The following is a 23,254-nucleotide window of genomic DNA, read 5'->3' on the forward strand; positions in this document are numbered from 1 at the left end:
TAATGAGAATAAAAATAGGGCCTCTAATCTCAATATGCTCACGACATGAAATAATATAATCAGTTTTAATAGACTTATATAAAATGCTTTTGAAATACAGGACAAACTATGAAAACTATGAGCTGTAGTTGTGCTGGAACCATCGGTGTTGCCTAGGATGACAGGTAAAGATTTGCCGAGTGGGTGGCATTTGAGCTGACATTTTAAGAAAATGTAAATAGGATTTCATTGAGCTGAGGTGTGAAAGCATCATTGGAAGAGGCCCTAAACATGGAAAGGAGGAACAAAGTGAAAGAACTTGGAGCAGTGTGCTATAAGCAGAAGGAGATAGGAGAGTAATCTGGGAAAGAAGGACAATGTCGGTTGATGAAGGATGTCCTACATCATTATATAAGAAGTTTAGGCTTTTTCCCTGTACAACAGAGCTTTGGCATCAAGGATTTAGCATTAATAGTTGCAACTACTGAATAAGCAAACTCAAAGGTTCAAAACGTGTAATATTTTCAAAATAAAGTATTAGTATCTTTTCCGTAGGGTTGGTGCAAAAATTAAATGCAGAGATAGATGATACATGTGAAAGGAATTCATTCATCTTGTTATTCATGAGCTGAATTTTGGGCATGACGGGTTTGGGGGGCTAGAAAGAAGCTAGGATATTTTATGCGTATGCAAACATATGTTTGTGCAATATATAAAAATTTAAAACATGAACAGTAAACACATTGTCCAGCACCTTGTTTTGTTTTTAATTGATATATTTTGGGGTTCTTCATCAACGGTTTTTAAGAGCTGCATAATTTTTCACTAAACAAAATGCTATTATTTCTCTAACTACTTCTTTGTTGGTTGATATTTAGTTTGATTTCAAGTATTGTGCTGTTACAAACATTTCATGCAATGACTATACTTATGTTTATGTCTAGACACATGTATAAATAGCTATAGAATAAATTCCTAGAAGCCAAATTGCTAGATTGGAGGACTTATGTATTCTTAATTTGGACAAATAGTTCAAATATTGCTTCTAAAGAGCTTGTACCATTAGGCTGTTGGTTGGAGAATATATTGGTATAAGCTCTTCCTCTGAGCTGCCTGCTTTTGTACTTTGCCCATATTTTTGGTCATTTTCACATTGATTCTTAAGAGCTCTTTATATATTACAGTAATTAGCCTTTTGTTCTATGTGCTTTTAATTATTTTCTCACTATTTTCATATTTTTCTTTTGATTTTGTTTCTAGTATTTTCTTCTGCAAAATATTCAATTATTAAATAATCAAATTTATCAAACTTTCATTTATGGCTTTAGAACAGTATGTCTTGCTTGAAAAGGTCATTCTCTCTTCCAATAACATATTAAAAACTACCTTATGTTTCCTTCTAATACAGTTCCATGTCTTTACACTTAAATCTTTGATCTTCTGGGATTTATTTTTATAACCACTTTATTGAGATATAATATCATATCATATCATTCACCCATTTAAAGTGTACAATTCAATGGATTTTAGTATATTTATAGAGTTGTGCAATCATCATTTGAGATTTCCTTTGGTGTAAGATGCGAGACAGGGATTCAGCTTCGTATTTTTCCAGGCAGCTACTTAGTTTTCTTAACACCATTTATGGAATAAGCCATCTTTTTTCACAGTGACTTAAAATATGCTAGGTGGGGCATCCCTGGTGGCGCAGTGGTTGGGAGTCTGCCTGCCGATGCAGGGGGCGCGGGTTCATGCCCCGGTCCAGGAGGGTTCCGCGTGCCATGGGGCGGCTGGGCCTGTGGGCCGTGGCCGCTGGGCCTGCGTGTCCAGAGCCTGTGCTCCACGGCGGGAGAGGCCACGGCGGTGAGAGGCCCGCATACCGCAAAAAAAAAAAAAAAAAAAAAATATATATATATATATATGCTAGGCACTTTTGATAAATTCATTTACTTCTTACAACTGCCCTTAAAGGTTAGTATTATTTTCCCTATTTTCCAAATGAGGAAATTAGGACTCAGACTTGTTAAGTCAAACCACACTGCCTACCAACCAAAAGAAAGTATTCCAACAATAAGATTTTCTTTGTCTTCCTTTCTTGCTCTACTTTAATTCATTCAAAAAGACTTATTGAGGGCCCCTTATATATCAGGCTTTGTGCTAACATTAGGGGACAGAGAAGAAAGCCACGGCCCTTGTTAATGAAGAGATCAGGATGGGTGGAGGGGGTGAGATAAATTAGGAGTTTGGAATTAGCAGATACACACTACTATACATAAAATAGATAAACAACAAGATCCTACTATATAGCACAGGGAACTATATTCAATATCTTGTGATAAACTATAACGCAAAAGAACCTGAAAAAGAATATATATATATGTGTATGTATGTATATATAAATAAAATATATATATATATATATATAACTGAATAACTTTGCTATATACCAGAAACTAATACAACATTGTATATCAACTATACTTCAATAAAAATTTTAAATAAATAAAGAGATCCAGAACAGGGGCAAACAGACAAGAAAAAGATGAGTGCAATACAACAGGATACATTCCCCAGAAGAGGTATAGAAAGAGTCTTATATCTAATGTCAGTCTCCGCAGATTTACCCCAGATCAATATTGAAGCAATTGTCATAGAATTCTCCGATAAAGGTAAAAAGAGTTTTTATGTAAAATGCTTAGAATGGCATGTAGCACACCGTAGGGGCCATATTTAAGTCTTAGCTACAGACGTATTGATAAATAGGTAGATCCATAGGTATCTGGGTGGAGGTTGGCCTTTTTACCTGAAGTATCCAGAAAACAATTGCCACAGTGCATTTTGCTTTGTGGAAGTCCAGGTGCATGAGAGCTTGACATAAGCAGAGAGGAATCTTTAAAAGCTATATTGGCAAGGCGGACCTTCAAGATGGCGGAGGAGTAAGACGTGGAGATCGCCTTCCTCCCCACAAATACATCAAAAATATATCTACATGTGGAACAACTCCTACAGAACACCTACTGAACGCTGGTAGAAAACCTCAGACTTCCCCAAAGGCAAGAAAATCCCCATGTGCCTGGGTAAGGCAAAAGAAAAAAGAAAAAACAGAGACAAAGGAATAGGGACAGGACCTGCATCTCTGGGAGGGAGCTGTGAAGGAGGAAAAGTTTCCAAACACTAGGGAGCCCCTTCACTGGTGGAGACTGCGGGCGGGAGGGAGGGAAGCTTCGGAGCCACGGAGGAGACCACAGCAACAGGTGTGCAGAGGGCAAAGCGGAGAGATTCCCGCACAGAGGATCAGGGCCGACTGGCACTCACCAGCCTGAGAGGCTTGTCTGCTCACCCGCTGGGGTGGGTGGGGGCTGGGAGCTGAGGCTCGGGCTTCGGAGGTCAGATCCCAGGGAGAGGACTGGGGTTGGCTGCATGAATACAGCCTGAAGGGGGCTAGTGCACCATAGCTAGCTGGGAGGGAGTCCGGGAAATGTCTGGAACTGCCTAAGAGGCAAGAGACCATTGTTTCAGGGTGCGCAAGGAGAGGGGATTCCTTCCCTGTCTGCCCACAGAAGGCAGAGCACTGCCTAAACGAGCTCCAGAGATGGCTGTGAGCTGTGGCTATCAGCACAGACACCAGAGACAGGGACGAAACACTAACGCTGCTGATGCAGCCACCAAGAATCCTGTGTGCAAGCACAGGTCACTATCCACACCCCTCCCCCACAGGGAGCCCATGCAGCCTGCAACTGACAGGGTCCCGTGATCCAGGGACAACTTCCCTGGGAGAACACACAGCGCGCTTCAGGCTGTTGAAACGTCACACCGGCGTCTGCCACTGCAGGCTCATCCTGCATTCCAATTATAACTAGTGTACCCCTCCTTCCCCCAGGCATGAGTGACCCAGAGCCCCCTAATCAGCCGCTGCTTTAACCCTCTCCTGTGTGGGCGGGGAACACTACACGCAGAGGCGGGGCCAAATCCAAAGCTGAACCCCAGGAGCTGTGCAAACAAAGAAGAGAAAGGGAAATCTCTCCTGGCAGCCTCAGAAGCAGCAGATTACATCCCCACAATCAAGTTGATGTACCCTGCATCTGTGGAATACCTGAATAGACAATGAATAAACCCAAAATTGAGGCGGTGGACTTTGGGAGGAGTTGTAGACTTGGGGTTTTCTGTCTGCAACTGACTTCTTTCTGATTTTTATGTTTATCTTAGTAGTTTTTAGCACTTGTTATCACTGGTGGATATGTTTATTGATTTGGTTGCTCTCTTCTTTTTTTTTAATTACTTTTTTATTTTAATAATTTCATTTCATTTTTATTTTCTTTCTTTTTTTCTCCCATTTCTTCTGAGCTGTGTGGCTGACAGGGTCTTGGTGCTACGGCCTGGTGTCAGGCCTGAGCCTCTGAGGTGGGAGAGCTAAGTTCAGGACATTGGACCACCAGAGACCTCCTGGCCCCATGTAATATCAATTGTCGAGAGCTCTACCAGATATCTCCATCTCAATGCTAAGACCCAGCTCCAACCAACGGCCAGCAAGCTCCAGTGCTGGATGCCCCATAAAAAACAACTAGCAAGACAGGAACACAACACCACCCATTAGCAGAGAGGCTGTCTAAAATCATACTAAGTTCACAGACACCCCAAAACACACCACCGGATGCAGCCCTGCCCACCAGAACACAGGCACCAGTCCCCTTCACCAGGAAGCCTACACAAGCCACTGAACTAACCTTACCTACTGGGGACAGACACCAAAAATAACAGGAACTACGAACCTGCAGCCTGTGAAAAGGAGACCCCAAACACAGTAAGTTAAACAAAATGAAAAGACAGAGAAATATGTAGCAGATGAAGGAGCAAGTTAAAAACGGACCAGAACAAACTAATGAAGAGGAAATAGGCAGTCTACCTGAAAGAGAATTCAGAGTAATGATAGTAAAGATGATGCAAAATCTTGGAAATAGAATGGAGAGAATATAAGAAATGTTTAACAAGGACCTGGAAGAACTAAAGAGCGAACAAACAATGATGAACAACACAATAAATGAAATTAAAAATTCTCTAGAAGGAATCAATAGCAGAATAACTGAGGCAGAAGAACAGATAAGTGACCTGGAAGGTAAAATAGTGGAAATAACTACCACAGAGCAGAATAAAGAAAAAAGAATGAAAAGAATTGAAGACAGTCTAAGAGACCTCTGGGACAACACTAAATGCACCAACATTCGAATTATAGGGGTCCCAGAAGAAAAAGAGTAAAAAAAGGGTCTGAGAAAATATTTGAAGAGATTATAGTTGAAAACTTCCCTAACATGGGAAAGAAATAGTCAGTCAAGTCCAGGAAGCACAGAGAGTCCCATATAGGATAAATCCAAGGAGAAACATGCCAAGACATATTAATCAAACTATCAAAAATTAAATACAAAGAAAAAATGTTAAAAGCAGCAAGGGAAAAGCAACAAATATAATACAAAGGAATCCCCATAAGGTTAACAGCTGATCTTTTGGCAGAAACTCTGCAAGCCAGAGGGAGTGGGAGGACATATTTAAAGTGATGAAAGGGAAAAACCTACAACCAATATTCTCCACCCAGCAAGGATCTCATTCAGACTCGATGGAGAAATTAAAACCTTTATAGACAAGCAAAAGTTAAGAGAATTCAGCACCACCAAACCAGCTTTACAACAAATGCTAAAGGAACTTCTCTAGGCAGGAAACACAAGATAAGGAAAAGACTGACAATAACAAACCCCCCAAAAGTAAGAAAACAGTAATAGGAACATACATATTGATAATTACCTTAAATGTAAATGGATTAAATGCTCCAACCAAAAGACACAGACTGGCTGAAGAGATACAAGAAAAAGACCCATATATATATGCTGTCTACAAAGACCAACTTCAGACCTAGGGACACATACAGACTGAAAGTGAGGGGATGGAAAAAGATATTCCATGCAAATTGAAATCAAAAGAAAGCTGGAGTAGCAATTCTCATATCAGACAAAATGGGCTTTAAAATAAAGCCTATTACAAGAGACAAAGAAGGACACTACATAATGATCAAGTGATCAATCCAAGAAGAAGATATAACAATTGTAAATATTTATGCACCCAACATAGGAGCACCTCAATACATAAGGCAAATGCTAACAGCCATAAAAGGGGAAATCAACAGTTTAACACAATAATAGTAGGTGACTTTAACACCCCACTTTCACCAATGGACTGATCATCCAAAATGAAAATAAATAAGGAAACATAAGCTTTAAATGACACATTAAACAAGATGGACTTATGTGATATTTATCGGACATTCCATCCAAAAACAACAGAATACACTTTCTTCTCAAGTGCTCATGGAACATTCTCCAGGATAGATCATACCTTGGGTCACAAATCAAGCCTTGGTAAATTTATGAACATTGAAATTGTATCAAGTATCTTTTCCAACCACAATGCTATGAGACTAGATATCAATTACAGGAAAAAACTGTAAAAACTACAAACACATGGAGGCTAAACAATACACTGCTAAATAACGAAGAGATCACTGAAGAAATCAGAGGAAATCAAAAAATGCTTAGAAACAAATGACGATGAAAACACGATGACCCAAAACCTATGGGATGCAGCAAAAGCAGTTCTAAGAGGGAAGTTTATAGCAATACAAGCCTACCTCCAGAAACAAGAAAAATCTCAAATAAACAACGTAACCTTACACCTAAAGCAGTTAGAAAAAGAAGAACAAAAAAACCTAAAGTTAGCAGAAGGAAAGAAATCAGATCAGAAATAAATGAAAAAGAAATGAAGGAAACAAAAGCAAAAATTAACAAAAGTAAAAGCTGGTTCTTTGAGAAGATAAACAAAATTGATAAACCACTAGGCAGCCTCATCAAGCAAAAAACGGGGAAGACTCAAATCAACAGAAATAGAAATGAAAAAGGAGAAGTAACAACTGACCCTGCAGAAATACAAAGAATTGTGAGGGATTAATACAAGCAACTCTATGCCAATAGAATGGACAACCTGAAGGAATGGACAAATTCTTAGAAAAGCACAACCTTCAGAGACTGAACCAGGAAGAAACAGAAAACATAAACAGACCAATCACAAGGACTGAAATTGAAACTGTGATTAAAAATCTTCCAACAAACAGAAGCCCAGGACCAGATGGATTCACAGGCAAATTCTACCAAACATTTAGAGAAGAGCTAATACCCATCCTTCTCAAACTCTTCCAAAATATAGCAGAGGGAGGAAAACTCCCAAATTCATTCTATGAGGCCACCATCACCCTGATACCAAAACCAGACAAAGATGTCACAAAAAAAAGAAAACTACAGGCCAGTATCACTGATGAACATAGATGCAAAAACCCTCAACAAAATACTAGCAAACAGACTCCAACAGCACATTAAAAGGATCATACACCATGATCAAGTGGGGTTTATCCCAGGAATGCAAGGATTCTTCGATATAGGCAAATCAATGAATGTGATACACCATATTAACAAACAGAAGGATAAAAACCATTTGATAATCTCAGTAGATGCAGAAAAAGCTTTTGACAAAATTCAACACCTATTTATCATAAAAACTCTCCAGAAAGTAGGCATAGAGGGAACTTACCTCAACATAATAAAGGCCATATATGACAAGCCCACAGCCAACATCATTCTCATATGGTGAAAAACTGAAACCATTTCCTCTAAAATCAGGAACAAGACAAGGATGCCCACTCTCACCACTATTATTCAACATAGTTTTGGAAGTTTTAGCCATAGCAATCAGAGAAGAAACAGAAATAAAAGGAATACAAATCAGAAAAGAAGAAGTAAAGCTGTCACTGTTTGCAGATGACATGATACTATACATAGAGAATCCTAAAGATGCTACCAGAAAACTACTAGAGCTAATCAGTGAATCGGGTAAAGTAGCAAGATACAAAATTAATGCACAGAAATCTTTTGCATTCCGATACACTAATGATGAAAAATTTGAAAGAGAAATTAAGGAAACACCCCCATGTACCATTGCAACAAAAAGAATAACATACCTAGGAATAAACCTACCTAAGGAGACAAAAGACCTGTGTTCAGAAAACTATAAGACACTGATGAAAAAAATTAAAGATGATACAAACAGATGGAGAAATATACCATGTTCTTGGATTGGAAGAATCTACATTGTGAAAATGACTATACTACCCAAAGCAATCCACAGATTCAGTGCAATCCCTATCAAACTACCAATGGCATTTTTCACAGAACTAGAACAAAAAATTTCACAGTTTGCATGGAAACACAAAAGACCACTAATAGCCAAAGCAATCTTGAGAAAAAAAAATGGAGGTGGAGAAATCAGGCTCCCTGACTTCAGACAACACTACAAAGCTACAGTAATCAAGACAGTATGGTACTGGCACAAAAACAGAAATACAGATCAATGGAACAGGATAGGAACCCCGAGATAAATCCACGTAAATATGGTCACCTTATCTTTGATAAAGGAGGCAAGAATATACAATGGAGAGAGGACAGCCTCTTCAATAAATGGTGCTAGGAAAACTGGACAGCTACATGGAAAATAATGAAATTAGAACACTGCCTAATACCATACACACACACACACACACAATTCAAAATGGATTAAAGACCTAAATGTAAGGCCAGACACTATAAAACTATTAGAGGAAAACATAGGCAGAACACTCTATGACATACATCACAGCAAGATCCTTTTTGACCCACCTCCTAGTGAAATGGAAATAAAAACAAAAATAAACAAATGGGACCTACTGAAACTTAAATGCTTTTGCACAGCAAAGGAAACCATAAATAAGACGAAAAGACAACCTTCAGAATGGGATAAAATATTTGCAAATGAAGCAACTGACAAAGGATTAATTTCCAAAATATAGAAGCAGCTCATTCAGCTGAATATCAAAAAAACAAACAACCCAATCCAAAAATGGACAGAAGATCTAAATAGAAATTTCTCCAAAGGAGATATATAGATTGCCAACAAACACATGATAGGATGCTCAACATCACTAATTATTAGAGAAATACAAATCAAAACTACAATGAGGTATCACCTCACACTGGTCAGAATGGCCATCATCTAAAAATCTACAAAAAATAAATGCTGGAGAGGGTGTGGAGAAAAGGAACCCTCTTGCACTGTTGGTGGGAATGTAAATTGATACAGCCACTATGGAGAACAGTATGGAGGTTCCTTAAAAAACTAAAAATAGAACTACCATATGACCCAGCAATCCCACTACTGGGCATATACCCTGAAAAAAACATAATTCAAAAGAAGTCATGAACCACAATGTTCATTGCAGCACTATTTACAATAGCCAGGACATGGAAGCAACCTAAGTGTCCATCAACAGATGAATTGATAAAGAAGATGTAGCACATATATACAATGGAATATTACTCATCCATAAAAGGAACAGAAATTGAGTTATTTGTAGTGAGATGGATGGACCTAGAGTCTGTCATACAGAGTGAAGTAAGTCAGAAAGAGAAAAACAAATATCATATGCTAACTCATATATATGGAATCTAAAAAAAAAAAAATGGTTCTGAAGAACCTAGGGGCAGGACAGGAATAAAAACGCAGATGTAGAGAGTGGACTTGACGACATGGGGAGTGGGAAGGTTAAGTTGGGACGAAGAGAGAGAGTGACATGGACATATATACACTACCAAACGTAAAATAGATAGCTAGTGGGAAGCAGCCACATAGCACAGGGATATTAGCTCGGTGCTTTGTGTCCACCTAGAGGGGTGGGATAGGGAGGGTGGGAGGGAGATGCAAGAGGGAGGGGATATGGGGACATATGTATACATATAGCTGATACACTTTGTTATACAGTGGAAACTAACACACCATTGTAAAGCAATTATACTCCAATAAAGATGTTAAAGAAAAAAAAAAAGAAAGCAAGCTATATTGGCTCCTCGAGGGGATGAGCTGGTGATCACACCAAAAGGTGAGTTGGCTTTAAGCCCTAGTGAGCCTTAAACTAGAAGTGGCCTTAATCTAGAAGTGAGCTTTTCTTGTCCTGTAGTTGAATTTTTTTAAGTGGCACATTTTCTTTCTGGTGAAAAAATAAACAAGGAGAGGGGCAAATGTTTGGAGGATAAAGCTTTAAAAGTAACAACTCACAGCCAAAATAGTGAAATGTTCCTTTCTCAGTATAAAGTCTTTGTTTACTTAACAGACTGCACACCGGCAGGGGAGGACATCTCTGTGTGGGAGGGAGCCTGTGTTCACCTGCTGTGAGCAAAAGTTCAGATCAGAAACTGAGAAAGTGGAGTCTTAACAATTCTCTTCTCATCCCCTTTCAATAGTCTCCCACATTTTCCCATGAGGAGCTTGTTCTGTACTCTTCCAGAGAGAGTGTATTCTTCTCAGCCTCTTCTCACTGGATATCCTGCTATTTCTAAGCAGCAATTATTATCTGGCCACAGCACAGTGCTGACACTTCAGCACACATTAGGACTGAGCCCTCAGCCATGGCACACACCCACAACTCTCAATTCAGTTCTCGCTATGCGTGTGTGTGCGTGTGTGTGTGTGTGTGTTTTACTTCAGAGGACGTGGAGGGAGCATATGTTAAGTATAAATCATTGAGACAATATGATAGAAGGACCCTGGGGCTTACCTTCCGTACAAACAGAAGAGCTTCATATTTGCTGGTGGGGGTCTCAAATTTGAGGGCTCTTGGGGGAATATTCACTGCAGTGAAGCTGCAATTTTCTAAGCAATGCTCTAAGAGTCTGGAAGAACTTTACGCTGATGACTCCAAAAGAATGAACACACTACCTTTCAATGGGAAAAACTCACTTGGTCTAAACACTTCAGCCAATCCATTATTTGTGTAATAAATTAAAAGTGTGTACTTTGATGGCCCTGATGATATTTTCAGTAAATCACTAGAATGTTGCCTGCAGGGAAATGACTGATTACGTGGTATGTGAGGGTCTCTCACCGGCATTACCACCAGGTGAAAATGCTTGCCATGTGAGCTAGTGGACAGGTGATTTGTCACCGTAAGATCAGGTACAAATCTATGTGGACTTGGAAGGTTAACTGACACTTGTCACCTGCCCGACACAAAGGAACCCTTTACTGTCCACTGAGGTCATTACACATTGGGGTCAGGGCTTCATTTTCAAAGCCCTGTCGAAATATCCTACACTAACTTCAAGGAGCCAGTCAGGCTAGCACATTTAACTCAATTTCAGGGGACCCGATGAATCAATGCCTCAGAGATGGGGTGATGGTTAAGAATCGGGAGGTAACCTGTCTATGATAAGACAACATTAGTCTAAATCCATGAGGTACTCTTGAGGCTGTGAGACACATGGGGCTTGGAAGAACAAGATTTATTTTTAAAAGAAGCACAGCTTCAGGCACAGAGCAGGAGTAGTTTACCAAGCAGACCAGCCCATGACTCCCACTGTGAGACACGTCAGCCTGCAGTGATGAATTCCACCGATCACGTCAGTCTGGCATTCAGAGCACCTCAGAACCACCTCATTCTGCTCCTTACCCTCTGCCAGTGAAGTCCAACTGCACTTAAGTCATGGGAGAAGAAACAGGTTTGAAAAGAACATTTGCTCATGGAAGTTTCTCCTCTATAGAAACGAGCACCTGTTTTTCAGAAGCCCTTAGGTACCTATTGCTCCACGTGGGAAATAAAGAGCTCTAATGAGGGTGTGCAGATCAAACCTGCTTGTATACCTTCAAAAATAATTTTACAAAGTGTAAAATTACCCCCTAGCCTCTCTTTGTATAAATGGATATTGATAGATGGAAACCGAAAACCCCCAGGGGATCAACAGAAGACATTCAATTTAGCTGTCCTGAAAAAATTTACAGTAGAGTTAGAAAAAAAGCTAAGAATTAAGAGGCTGTTTAATATCAATAGTGGCAGGCTTCGTTGTATTTGAAGAGCTTCTGTGTCTCTGATGCTACAGAATCTCTCAGCACATGCTCTGATATGCTGTGACTCCATAACTCTTTGTATGATCAAGAGGTTTACATATACAACCCACTGATGTGTGGGACAAAATGCTGAAGAGGGCCAATTGGAAGTGATATGCCTTGAAAGATGCAAAATTTGAATGGTTGTATCTCAAAGCTGATTACTTGAGAGGAAAGTGGGTTAAGATTCTGGAATCCAACGGCCTGGGTCCAAATCTCCATACGACTATTTACCAATTATGTGATCTTGAACCAATTACTTAAACTCTTGTGTGCCTGAATGAGCATATACCCACACTGGTAGGTTGAATAAGAAAGAAATAAGTTGTTAGCCTATGTGGATCAATAAAGAAATTGGTCCTGAGAGTGGGCTACTAACATCAAAAATATTTACCCCCTTAAGGCCAAGTAACAAGAAACAGATATAGCAAGCTAGAGAGCCCTGTTACAACATTGCAAAATATCTGGTAAAACCATGGTCTGAAAGAAATTGGAAGGCAGACCACTCACCTGGAGATGTGGACAGAAGGAGTCAGAGTGATGGTGTGTGGTTACCTGTACAAAAAAGAAGTGAACGCAAGCCAAGAATTGAATGGTTCTCAAGCAGAAACTGAAAGGAATGGGGAAATCCCAAAGATAAACAGTCTTACAAGTTTGGAAAAGCCAAATGCTTCTGGCTATGAAATATTAAAGAGATGAAGTTAAAAAGTGTTCTGCGTTTAAAGGCCAGTAAGCCTTCTCAATTTACAAGGTAACTCAGTGTTCAGAGAGACAGAGAGAGGGAGGAAATTGGGGAGCGACAGCATCTCTGGCATTGGAGCCAGAGTGGAACCAGTCAAAAGGAGTAGTGGTAAGAGAAGTGGCAGATTAGGAGGGACCAAGATGTTGAAGGTTAGAAGGTCAAAAGGAAAAGGCAAGCAATGGGATGAACTAAAGGCAGGGACTGAGAGAGGGAGGGAAGGAGAGAAAGATGGAATTTTTATAGATGAGTACAGACTCAATATCATCATAGGAGCAGGAATGCCTTTTTCTAACTCAAGAATAAGAGAAGAAACAGTGTCAAAACAGGGAAATTCTGGGCTTCCCTGGTGGCGCAGTGGTTGAGAGTCCGCCTGCCGATGCACGGGACGTGGGTTCGTGCCCCGGTCCGGGAAGATCCCACATGCCGTGGAGCGGCTGGGCCTGTGAGCCATGGCCGCTGAGCCTGCACGTCTGGAGCCTGTGCTCCGCAACGGGAGAGGCCACAACAGTGAGAGGCCCGCGTACCACAAAAAAACAAACAAACAGGGAAATTCTGAGAATTTAGTGTTAGAAATAATATCACCTCAAATTGCTTAGGAAATGGGACGTAATATTATTTGCAGAAAACATGGGAAGGTAGATTGAGGCTGGAGACTTCAGGACATGGGAGGAAACCGTAAAAGTTGTTGGGGGCCTGGGACCAGACAACGCTCAAGAATGCCCTTGGATTTCTGGCCCTCGCCCAGTCTTCTCAAGTCCATTTCTTACTGCCTACCTTATAATTTATGCTGCACGACACTTGTGAACAGATGCAAATTACCCATAGCACTCACTCCTGTTAAGGTTTTCACCTCTATCCCACCGCATCCTGCTCTTGGATATCTCTTTCTCATCTTTCAAGGTTCAGGTACATATTTCCTCTTCCAGCAGGCCTTCCTTGACAGACCAGCATTCTCTATCCCTTGGGTTATATACTTTTCCTCTGTCCTCTGAGACTATCCTTTACATCAGTAATCAGCAATTTTTTTTTCTGTATAAGACCAGAGGGTAAATATTTTAGGCTTTGAGAGTAATATAGTTTCTGTTGCATCTACTCAACTCTGACATTTTGTGGTGAAAGCAGCCATAGACAATATGTAACCAATGAGCATGACTATGTTTCAATAAAACTTTATTTACAAAAATAGTACCAGACTCGATTTGGCCTCTGGGCCATGCTTTACTCCTGCTGTATACATTGTTCTATATTCAAAAAACGTATTGAGCACCAACTATGTGCCCATGTTGGGTGAAAAGAATGTAATGATGAGCAAGACAGGAATGTGCCTGCTTCAAAAAGAACTACCAGGGCTTCCCTGGTGGCGCAGTGGTTGGGAGTCCGCCTGCCGATGCAGGGGACGCGGGTTCGTGCCCCGGTCCGGGAAGATCCCACATGCCGCGGAGCGGCTGGGCCCGTGAGCCATGGCCGCTGAGCCTGCGCGTCCGGAGCCTGTGCTCCGCAACGGGAGAGGCCACGACAGTGAGAGGCCCGCGTACTGCAAAAAAAAAAAAAAAAAAAAAAAAAAAGGAACTACCAATCTCTTTGGGAGACAGATAGTGAAAAGAAAAGAGACGAGAAGAGAGGGAAGGGAAGGGAAGGGAAGGAAAGGGAAGGGTAGAAAAAAGGAATAATTAAAGTTGTAATTAGTGGCAGAAGGAAAAATACTAGGCTCTGTGGAGGAGAAGTTTGAGATGCCCGCGGGATATCCAAATAACTCTTAGAGATCTGGAACTCAGAAAAACCTTTGCACCTGGAGATTCAGCTTTGGGAGCTGCCAAGAGAGAGTGTTTCAGTGCAGAAGGAGAGAAACAGACAGCATCTCAGGGGAATCCAGCCTAAAAGGAAGATGAAGCTGCCCAAGAGGGGCAGTGGAAGAGACGAAGAGGAACCAGGAAGGAGGCGGACAAGAAGCACAGAATGATGTCCAAATGGAGGCTAGAGACGCCAAGAAGAGAAACAGAAATCTGTGGGCCAGACCAAGATGATATTCCAGCTTCAGAAAAAGTATTGAGTAGCCCGGGAATGGAAGTGATGAAAGTAGACGGTGGATGTGGCCCGAGGATGAAGACTGATTCTTTAGGCAGAGAGAAGAGTCGAGGGGAGAGAGATTTAGAGGTGACTGATTACAGGGCTTAGGATGAACCAGGAGGAAAACGAGATCAGAAAACTGTAATCAAAGAATAGGAGGAGTTAAGTGTCAAAGATAAAGAGTAGGTCCAGTAGGAATAAAGGAGCGAGGAAGTAGAGGCTACAGAAGCTATACTCCTGGAGAGGGAGGTTCCAATTTAAGATACTACTGGTGGTACAATCCCCAGGGGTGGCATCCACTAAAAGAGAGAAGAAACCAAATAACTGAAATGTAGAACCTTACGAACACTGAGACCAAGTTTCCTATCATTATAACAAAGCAGGATATTAAGTGACTGGCTTTAGAGTTGACCAAAAGTCTCAGTGTTTTGAAAAATTACCCAGGGCTCTTTTGTTTCTGCAAGAATGGGCTCAATGAACTCACTAAAAGGAGAACATATCTCTCTCATGCTCAGCCTTCCCTCTGTGCACCTGTGAACATGTAAACTTCGTGGCTTTGGGTCAAAGTCTGTGCTTCATGTGTGAGTGTACTTTAACTATCACAGGCTATATGTCAAGGCAAATGAGCTAAGAACACATAATTATAACTAGTAAAAATGTCATTCCTCTTAGAAAGGACAGTGTTTAGGTAGAGAAAACTGGAATATAATGAAAACCAATAGGGAAAATTTTAAGAATATGGCCAAAAGACCATCTTCTTAGAGTTATTCTGAGGAAACGGAGATAAAAACCATGTTGTATGATTCATTTGGAAGAACTGGATTTCAAGTGGAAATAACTTGTGGTCCATTATCTTGAGAAGAGTTGCTATGAGACTGAAAGCCAGTGCTGTCTTCATTGCGAGTTGGGGGAATAAATGCATGGAGCGATTTAGGAGCATTCTGGAATGTAAAGTCCTCAGAAGGCACACTCCAAGTCAAGCAGACCTTGCTGAAGAAGTAGGGAAGTGTGACAGTAGGAAGAAGGTTTTCAACTCTGCTTTTCTCAGCTTCAATCCATATGTAGCATTGTTGCTATTGTTTTCCTTTGAAACATAAGGGAATCTACCAAGAAAAGCCAATCAACATTGGTGCCCAGTAAATGGACTTCCAATAAATGGAGAAAAAAGCCAAAAAGATTCTTTCGGCATAAGGAGGTCCATGCTCATTGAAATCACAGAAAGGAGTGAGGCTTTCTTTCAGGCAGTGACCTCAGGATATGTTCAGCTCAAGAAAAAGTCATTCTCCTTCAGAGAGGCATTAACTCACTGATGACTGAAGTGTTGGAATGGCTGCCACAGGATGCCAGGCCATCAACACATATCTAGGCATATATCCAATCCCTTCCAGAATGAGGACCCTACTCATGTCCCCTAAATCATGCCCTGACACAAGGCCAAGAGGACTCCCAGCCCCCGCTCCTCTCTCTTCATTGCAGTCTCTAAGCGTGGACTTCAGCCTTGCAAGAGTTGCTGGGAGCCTACCTCCCATCTTGGCAACAGAGTACAGATAATTGATATGCCTATTACTCACCCAGAAGGATCCAGACCCTTTTTGTTCATACCGGTGCAAATGGTTGTCATGAAAATTACACAGGAAGCATTACAGTGACCTATCTGAAAGATGGTCTGTGTATTAGCTTCAAACACTTAGTCATCTAATATCCAATTATCTTTATTAAGCCACCTGTCACCTAGGAGTAAGACTGTAGGGAATTCGTTGCTATTTACTTTTCTCACATCAGTAGGTTGATAGTCAAAAGAGCTTTGAAGCCAAGAGATATTTTCTAATAAACAGAAAATGCCTTAACATGTAGTCTTTTCATATACTTTAGGATGCTAAAGTAGCAAGAAAGGAGGTTACAGCTGGCTGTTATAGGTGCTTCTGTCAGAATGTGTAAAACATACTTCTGGGTCTGAATCGTTTGCCAAAGGGAGAAGGAATTCTGCACTTCTATAGATAACGATCCACTTGAGTTTGCTTGTTCAGTGTATACAGTTTAAGAGCTAAAGTAAGTCCCTAGAAGAAAATTCTCTAATGGTGGCATCTATTCAAATATCCAGTTGAAAGGGAGCTGGTCAATCATTTAAGATGCCTGCATCAAGTATGGAAAACATCAGGGAGAATGCCTCTGGTTATTCACTTACCATTTGGATGTGTTGGAATTACACAGAGCAGTTAAGTAGTTTTTCTCCCATGTACTTAGATGAGCAGATTCTCTTAACTGGAATGAAGGTAAATGAATGAACAGAGAGAGAGTGGTCTGTATGAGAGCAAGTTTCTATTTTTGATAAACCAATAATTGTTTCTCTGTGGATGATAAACACTTCACTTCTTCATTAACTTGATTTTAGTTATACACTATGTTTTAGTCTCTTATATATGCCAGATTCAGTGCTAGACACTAGGAACTCAAAGATCAATTTTATTCATTCATTCCTTTATTCATTCAGTGAATATTTACTGAGTGAGAATCTATTATGCTCTGGGCACTAAATTACGTGTTGAGGGTTTAACAATGAGCGAAACAATGCCCTCCTGCAGCGTAAATTTAGTAAGGTAGACAGGCATTAAATACACACACACACACACACACAAAACAGTAAAATAAGTAAAACTATTAATTGTAATCAGTGCCAAGAAGGGAGAGTACAGGGTCTTACGAAAGACAGTAACAAGAGGACTACCTTAGATCGGGGGAAAAGAGGGTGTCAGAGAAGGCCTTTTTGAGGAGGTGACACAATCTGAAACCTAAAAACTAGGAATCAGATAGGAAAAGACTTGGGAAGAGTGAACCAAGGAGAGAGCTGTGTATGTAGGTTTTAGAAGAAAAAAAAATACTTGATGAGTTTAAGAAACTAAAAGAAGGTCAGCCTTTGGACCTCTGGAACTCCGTGATCCCTGGCACAGTGGTCCTGGATGAGGCTGGCGAGGCAGCCACAGAAACAAGGCCCTCAGGCTTTGATCGGGAGGGCAATCTTCAGCACTCGGCCAAGAGAGGCCATTGCAGTATTAAAAGAATTCCGGGGAGAACTTAAGAGTGACCAAGATTTGCGTTTTTCAAAGATCAGACTCACAGGGGGTGTATTTCCTCCAGTCTCTATAGCAGGAAGAAAATAAAATTCACATTTCTTAACCTGGCCATTCTAATTGCAAAAGTTTTTACACACAAAAAAACAAAACCAAAATGCACCACCAAATGCTGTTTTGTGGTACAGAAAGAAAATGCAACCAAAATGCAGTCTACCAAAAATAAAATAGATAGCTAGTGGGAAGCAGCCGCATAGCACAGGGAGATCAGCTCGGTGCTTTGTGACCACCTAGAGGGGTGGGATAGGGAGGGTGGGAGGGAGGGAGACGCAAGAGGGAAGAGTTATGGGAACATATGTATATGTATAACTGATTCACTTTGTTATAAAGCAGAAACTAACACACCATTGTAAAGCAATTATACTCCAATAAGATGTTAAAAAAAATAAAAACACAGTCAATTACAGCCATTGAAATGTCTGAAGAAGAAGCAATTCCTTTCTTACCCTCTTTCTTTTATAGAAAACCTTAATCCGTTCACTATCCTTTAAGACAAATAACACATATCCAATACAGAATATCATGATTCTAAGCACTAAACTAATGACCTAGGAATTCTCAGGGGAATTCTAGAATCATTCATTCAATTAGGATTTATCAAGCTCTTATTTAGATCCCAAACACTTTGCAAGATATTCAAGGTCCCTACTTTCCTGGAGCTTCCACTCAAATGGTAAAGGCAGATAAAGAAAAGTCAACACACAAGTAAGATAATCTTGAATTGTGACAAGGGCTTTTATAGGAAATAAAACAAGGAGCAGCAGGCTGCGTGGTAGATGGCAAATTCAGCTAGCCTGTCCTCCAGGAGGTGACATCTGACCTGAGGCCTGAGTGACAAGATGTTTTGAGATAACCCAGACTCCATTTGCAGAAGAGAAAATTTTCAAGTGTTTTTTTCATTAGGATAAGAAACAAGCTAGTCATTTTAATGGTTGGTTTGAAGGCTCACAAGAAGTATTCTGGTTTTGAAATCAAATAGGGTAGATCAACACATGCAAAGCATGGTGCCAAACAATCCAAGAAACTGGAATTGAAAAAGGAGAATTAAAAGTGGCCAGAAAAACCACCAGTCCCTCTCATCAGGAAAATTGCACAAGCCTCTTAGATAGCCGCATCCACCAGAGGGCAGACAGCAGAAGCAAGAAGAACTACAGTCCTGCAGCCTGTGGAACAAAAACCACATTCACAGAAAGATACACAAGATGAAAAGGCAGAGGGCTATGGACCAGATGAAGGAACAAGATAAAACCCCAGAAAAACAACTAAATGAAGTGGAGATAGGCACCCTTCCAGAAGAATTCAGAAAAATGATAGTGAAGATGATCGAGGAACTCCGAAAAAGAATGGAGGCAAAGATCGGGAAGATGCAAGAAATGCTTAACAAAGACCCAGAAGAATTAAAGAACAAACAAATAGAGATGAACAATACAATAACTGAAATGAAAACTACACTAGAAGGAATCAATAGCAGAATAACTGAGGCAGAAGAACGGATAAGTGACCTGGAAGGCAGAATGGTGGAATTCACTGCTGCGGAACAGAATAAAGAAAAAAGAGTGAAAAGAAATGAAGACAGCTTAAGAGACCTCTGGGACAACATTAAACACAACAACATTCGCATTATAGGGGTCCCAGAAGGAGAAGAGAGAGAGGAAGGACCCAAGAAAATATTTGAAGAGATTATAGTCGAGAACTTCCCTAACATGGGAAAGGAAATAGCCACCCAAGTCCAGGAAGCACAGAGAGTCCCATACAGGAAAAACCCAAGGAGAAACACGCCAAGACACATAGTAATCACATTGGCAAAAATTAAAGACAAAGAAAAATTATTGAAACCAACAAGGGAAAAACGACATATAATATACAAGGGAACTCCCATAAGGTTAACCGCTGAGTTCTCAGCAGAAACTCTACAAGCCAGAAGGGAGTGGCATGACATATTTAAAGTGATGAAAGGGAAGAACCTACAACGAAGATTACTCTACCCGACAAGGATCTCATTCAGATTTGATGGAGAAATCAAAAGCCTTCCAGACAAGCAAAAGCTAAGAGAATTCAGCACCACCAAACCAGCTCTACAACAAATGCTAAAGGAACTTCTCTAAGTGGGAAACACAAGAGAAGAAAAGGATCTACAAAAACAAACCCAAAACAATTAACAAAATGGTCATAGGAACATACATATCGATAATTACCTTAAACGTGAATGGATTAAATTCTCCAACCAAAAGACACAGGCTCACTCAATGGATACAAAAACAAGACCCATATATATGCTGTCTACAAGACACCCACTTCAGACCTAAGGACACATACAGACTGCAAGTGAGGGGATGGAAAAAGATATTCCATACAAATGGAAATCAAAAGAAAGCTGGAGTAGCAATACTCATAGCAGATAAAATAGACTTTAAAATGAAGAATGTTACAAGAGACAGGAAGGACACTACATAATGATCAAGGGAACAATCCAGTAAGAAGGTATGACAGTTATAAATATATATGCACCCAACATAGGAGCAACTCAATACATAAGGCAACTGCTAACAGCTATAAAAGAGGAAATAGACAGTAACACAAAAATAGTGGGGGACTTTAACACCTCACTTACACCAATGGACAGATCATCCAAACAGAAAATTAATAAGGAAACACAAGCTTTAATGGACACAATAGACCAGATAGATTTAATTGATATTTATAGGACATTCCATCAAAAACAGCAGATTACACTTTCTTCTGAAGTGCGCACAGAGGATTCTCCAGGATAGATCACATCTTGGGTCACAAATCAAGCCTCAGTAAATTTAAGAAAACTGAAATCATATCAAGCATCTTTTCTGACCACAACTCTATGAGATTAGAAATCAATTACACGGAAAAAAACGTAAAAAACACAAACACATGGAGGCTAAACAACACATTACTAAATAACCAAGAGTTCACTGAAGAAATCAATGAGGAAATCAAAAAATACCTAGAAACAAATGACAATGAAAACACGACCATCCAAAACCTATGGGATGCAGCAAAAGCAGTTCTAAGAGGGAAGTTTATAGCAATACAAGCCTACCTCAAGAAACAAGAAACATCTCAAATAAACAATCTAAACTTACACCTAGAGGAACTAGAGAAAGAAGAACAAACAAAACCCAAAGTTAGCAGAAGGAAAGAAATCATAAAGATCAGAGCAGAAATAAATGTAATAGAAACAAAGAGAACAATAGCAAAGATCAAGAAAACTAGAAGCTGGTCCTTTGGGAAGATAAACAACATTGATAAACCATTAGCCAGACTCATCAAGAAAAAGAGGGAGAGGACTCAAATCAATAAAATTAGAAATTAAAAAGGAGAAGTTACAACAGACACCGCAGAAATACAAAGCATCCTAAGAGACTACTACAGGCAACTCTATGCCAATAAAATGGACAACGTGGAAGAAATTGACAAATTCTTAGAAAGGTATAACCTTCCAAGACTGAACCAGGAAGAAATAGAAAATATGAACAGACCAATCACAAGTAATGAAATTGAAACTGTGATTAAAAATTCTCCAACAAACAAACGTCCAGGACCAGATGGCTTCACAGGTGAATTCTATCAAATATTCAGAGAATAGCTAATACCCATCCTTCACAAACTCGTCCAAAAAATTGCAGAGGAAGGAACACTCCCAAACTCATTCTATGAGGCCAACCTCACCCTGACACCAAAACCAGAAAAAGATACTACAAAAAAAGAAAATTACAAACCACTGTCACTGATGAATATAGATGCCAAAATCCTCAAAAAAATACTAGCAAACAGAATCCAACAACAGATTAAAAGGATCATACACCATGATCAAGTGGGATTTATCCCAGGGATGCAAGGATTCTTCAATATAAGCAAATCAATCTATGTGATAGGCCATATTAACAAATTGAAGAATAAAAACCATATGATCATCTCCATAGATGCAGAAAAGGCTTTTGATAAAATTCAACATCAATTTATGGTAAAAACTCTCCAGAAAGTGGGCATAGAGGGAAACTACCTCAACAAAATGAAGGTCATATATGACACACCCACAGCAAACATCATTCTGAATGGTGAAAAACTGAAAGCATTTCCTCTAAGATCAGGAACAAGACAAGGATGTCCACCCTCACCACTGTTATTCAACATAGTTTTGGAAGTACTAGCCATGGCAATCAGAGAAGAAAATGAAATAAAAGGAATACAAATTGGAAAAGAAGAAGTAAAACTGTCACTGTTTGCAGATGACTTGATACTATGTGTAGAGAATTCTAAAGATGCCACCAGAAAACTACTAGAGCTAATTGATGCATTTGGTAAAGTTGCAGGATACAAAATTAATGCACAGAAATCTCTTGCATTCCTATACACTAATGATGAAACATCTGAAAGAGAAATGAAGGAAACACTCCCATTTAGCATTGCAACAAAAAGAATAAAATACCTCAGAATAAACCTACCTAGGGAGACAAAAGACCTGTATGCAGAAAACTATAAGACACTGATGAAAGAAATTAAAGATCATACAAACAGATGGAGAGATATACCATGTTCTTGGATTGGAAGAATCAATATTGTGAAAATGACTATACTACCCAAAGCAGTCTACAGATTCAATGCAATCTCTATCAAATTACCAAAGGCATTTTTTACAGAACTAGAACAAAATATTTTAACATTTCTATGGAGACACAAAAGAGACCCCGAATAGCCAAAGCAGTCTTGAGGGAAAAAAACGGAGCTGGAGGAATCAGACTCCCTGACTTCAGACTATACTACAAAGCTACAGTAATCAAGACAAATATGGTACTGGCACAAAAATAGAAATACAGATCAACGGAACAGGATAGAAAGCCCAGAGATAAACCCACACACCTATGGTCAACTAATCTATGACAAAGGAGGCAAGGATATACAATGAAGAAAAGACAGTCTTTTCAATAAGTGGTGCTGGGAAAACTGGACAGCTGCAAGTAAAAGAATAAAATTAGAACACTCCCTAACACCGTACAGAAAAATAAACTCAAAATGGATTAGAGACCTAAATGTAAGACTGGACACTATAAAACTCCTAGAGGAAAACATAGGGAGAACACTCTTTGATGTAAATCACAGCAAGATCTTTTCTGATCCACTTCCTAGAGTAATGGAAATAAAAACAAAAATAAACAAATGGGACCTAACAAAATTTAAAAGTTTTTGCACAGCAAAGGAAACTACAAACAAGACGAAAAGACAATCCTCAAAATGGGAGAAAATATTTGCAAATTAATCAATGGACAAAAGATTGATCTCCAAAATATATAACAGCTCATGT

The 23,254-nt window shown here is 39.8% G+C and overlaps 1 protein-coding gene across 2 annotated transcripts in view; it reads right to left on the bottom strand.

Annotated features, from left to right (window-relative positions):
* ESR1 (estrogen receptor 1) overlaps window positions 1-23,254 on the bottom strand; it is a 395,464-nt gene that overhangs the window by 29,883 nt on the left and 342,327 nt on the right. The gene's annotated exons all lie outside the window — the stretch shown is intronic.

The sequence above is a fragment of the Pseudorca crassidens genome, chromosome 13 (genome assembly GCF_039906515.1).
Source record: "Pseudorca crassidens isolate mPseCra1 chromosome 13, mPseCra1.hap1, whole genome shotgun sequence".
Classification (NCBI taxonomy): Eukaryota; Metazoa; Chordata; class Mammalia; order Artiodactyla; family Delphinidae; genus Pseudorca; species Pseudorca crassidens.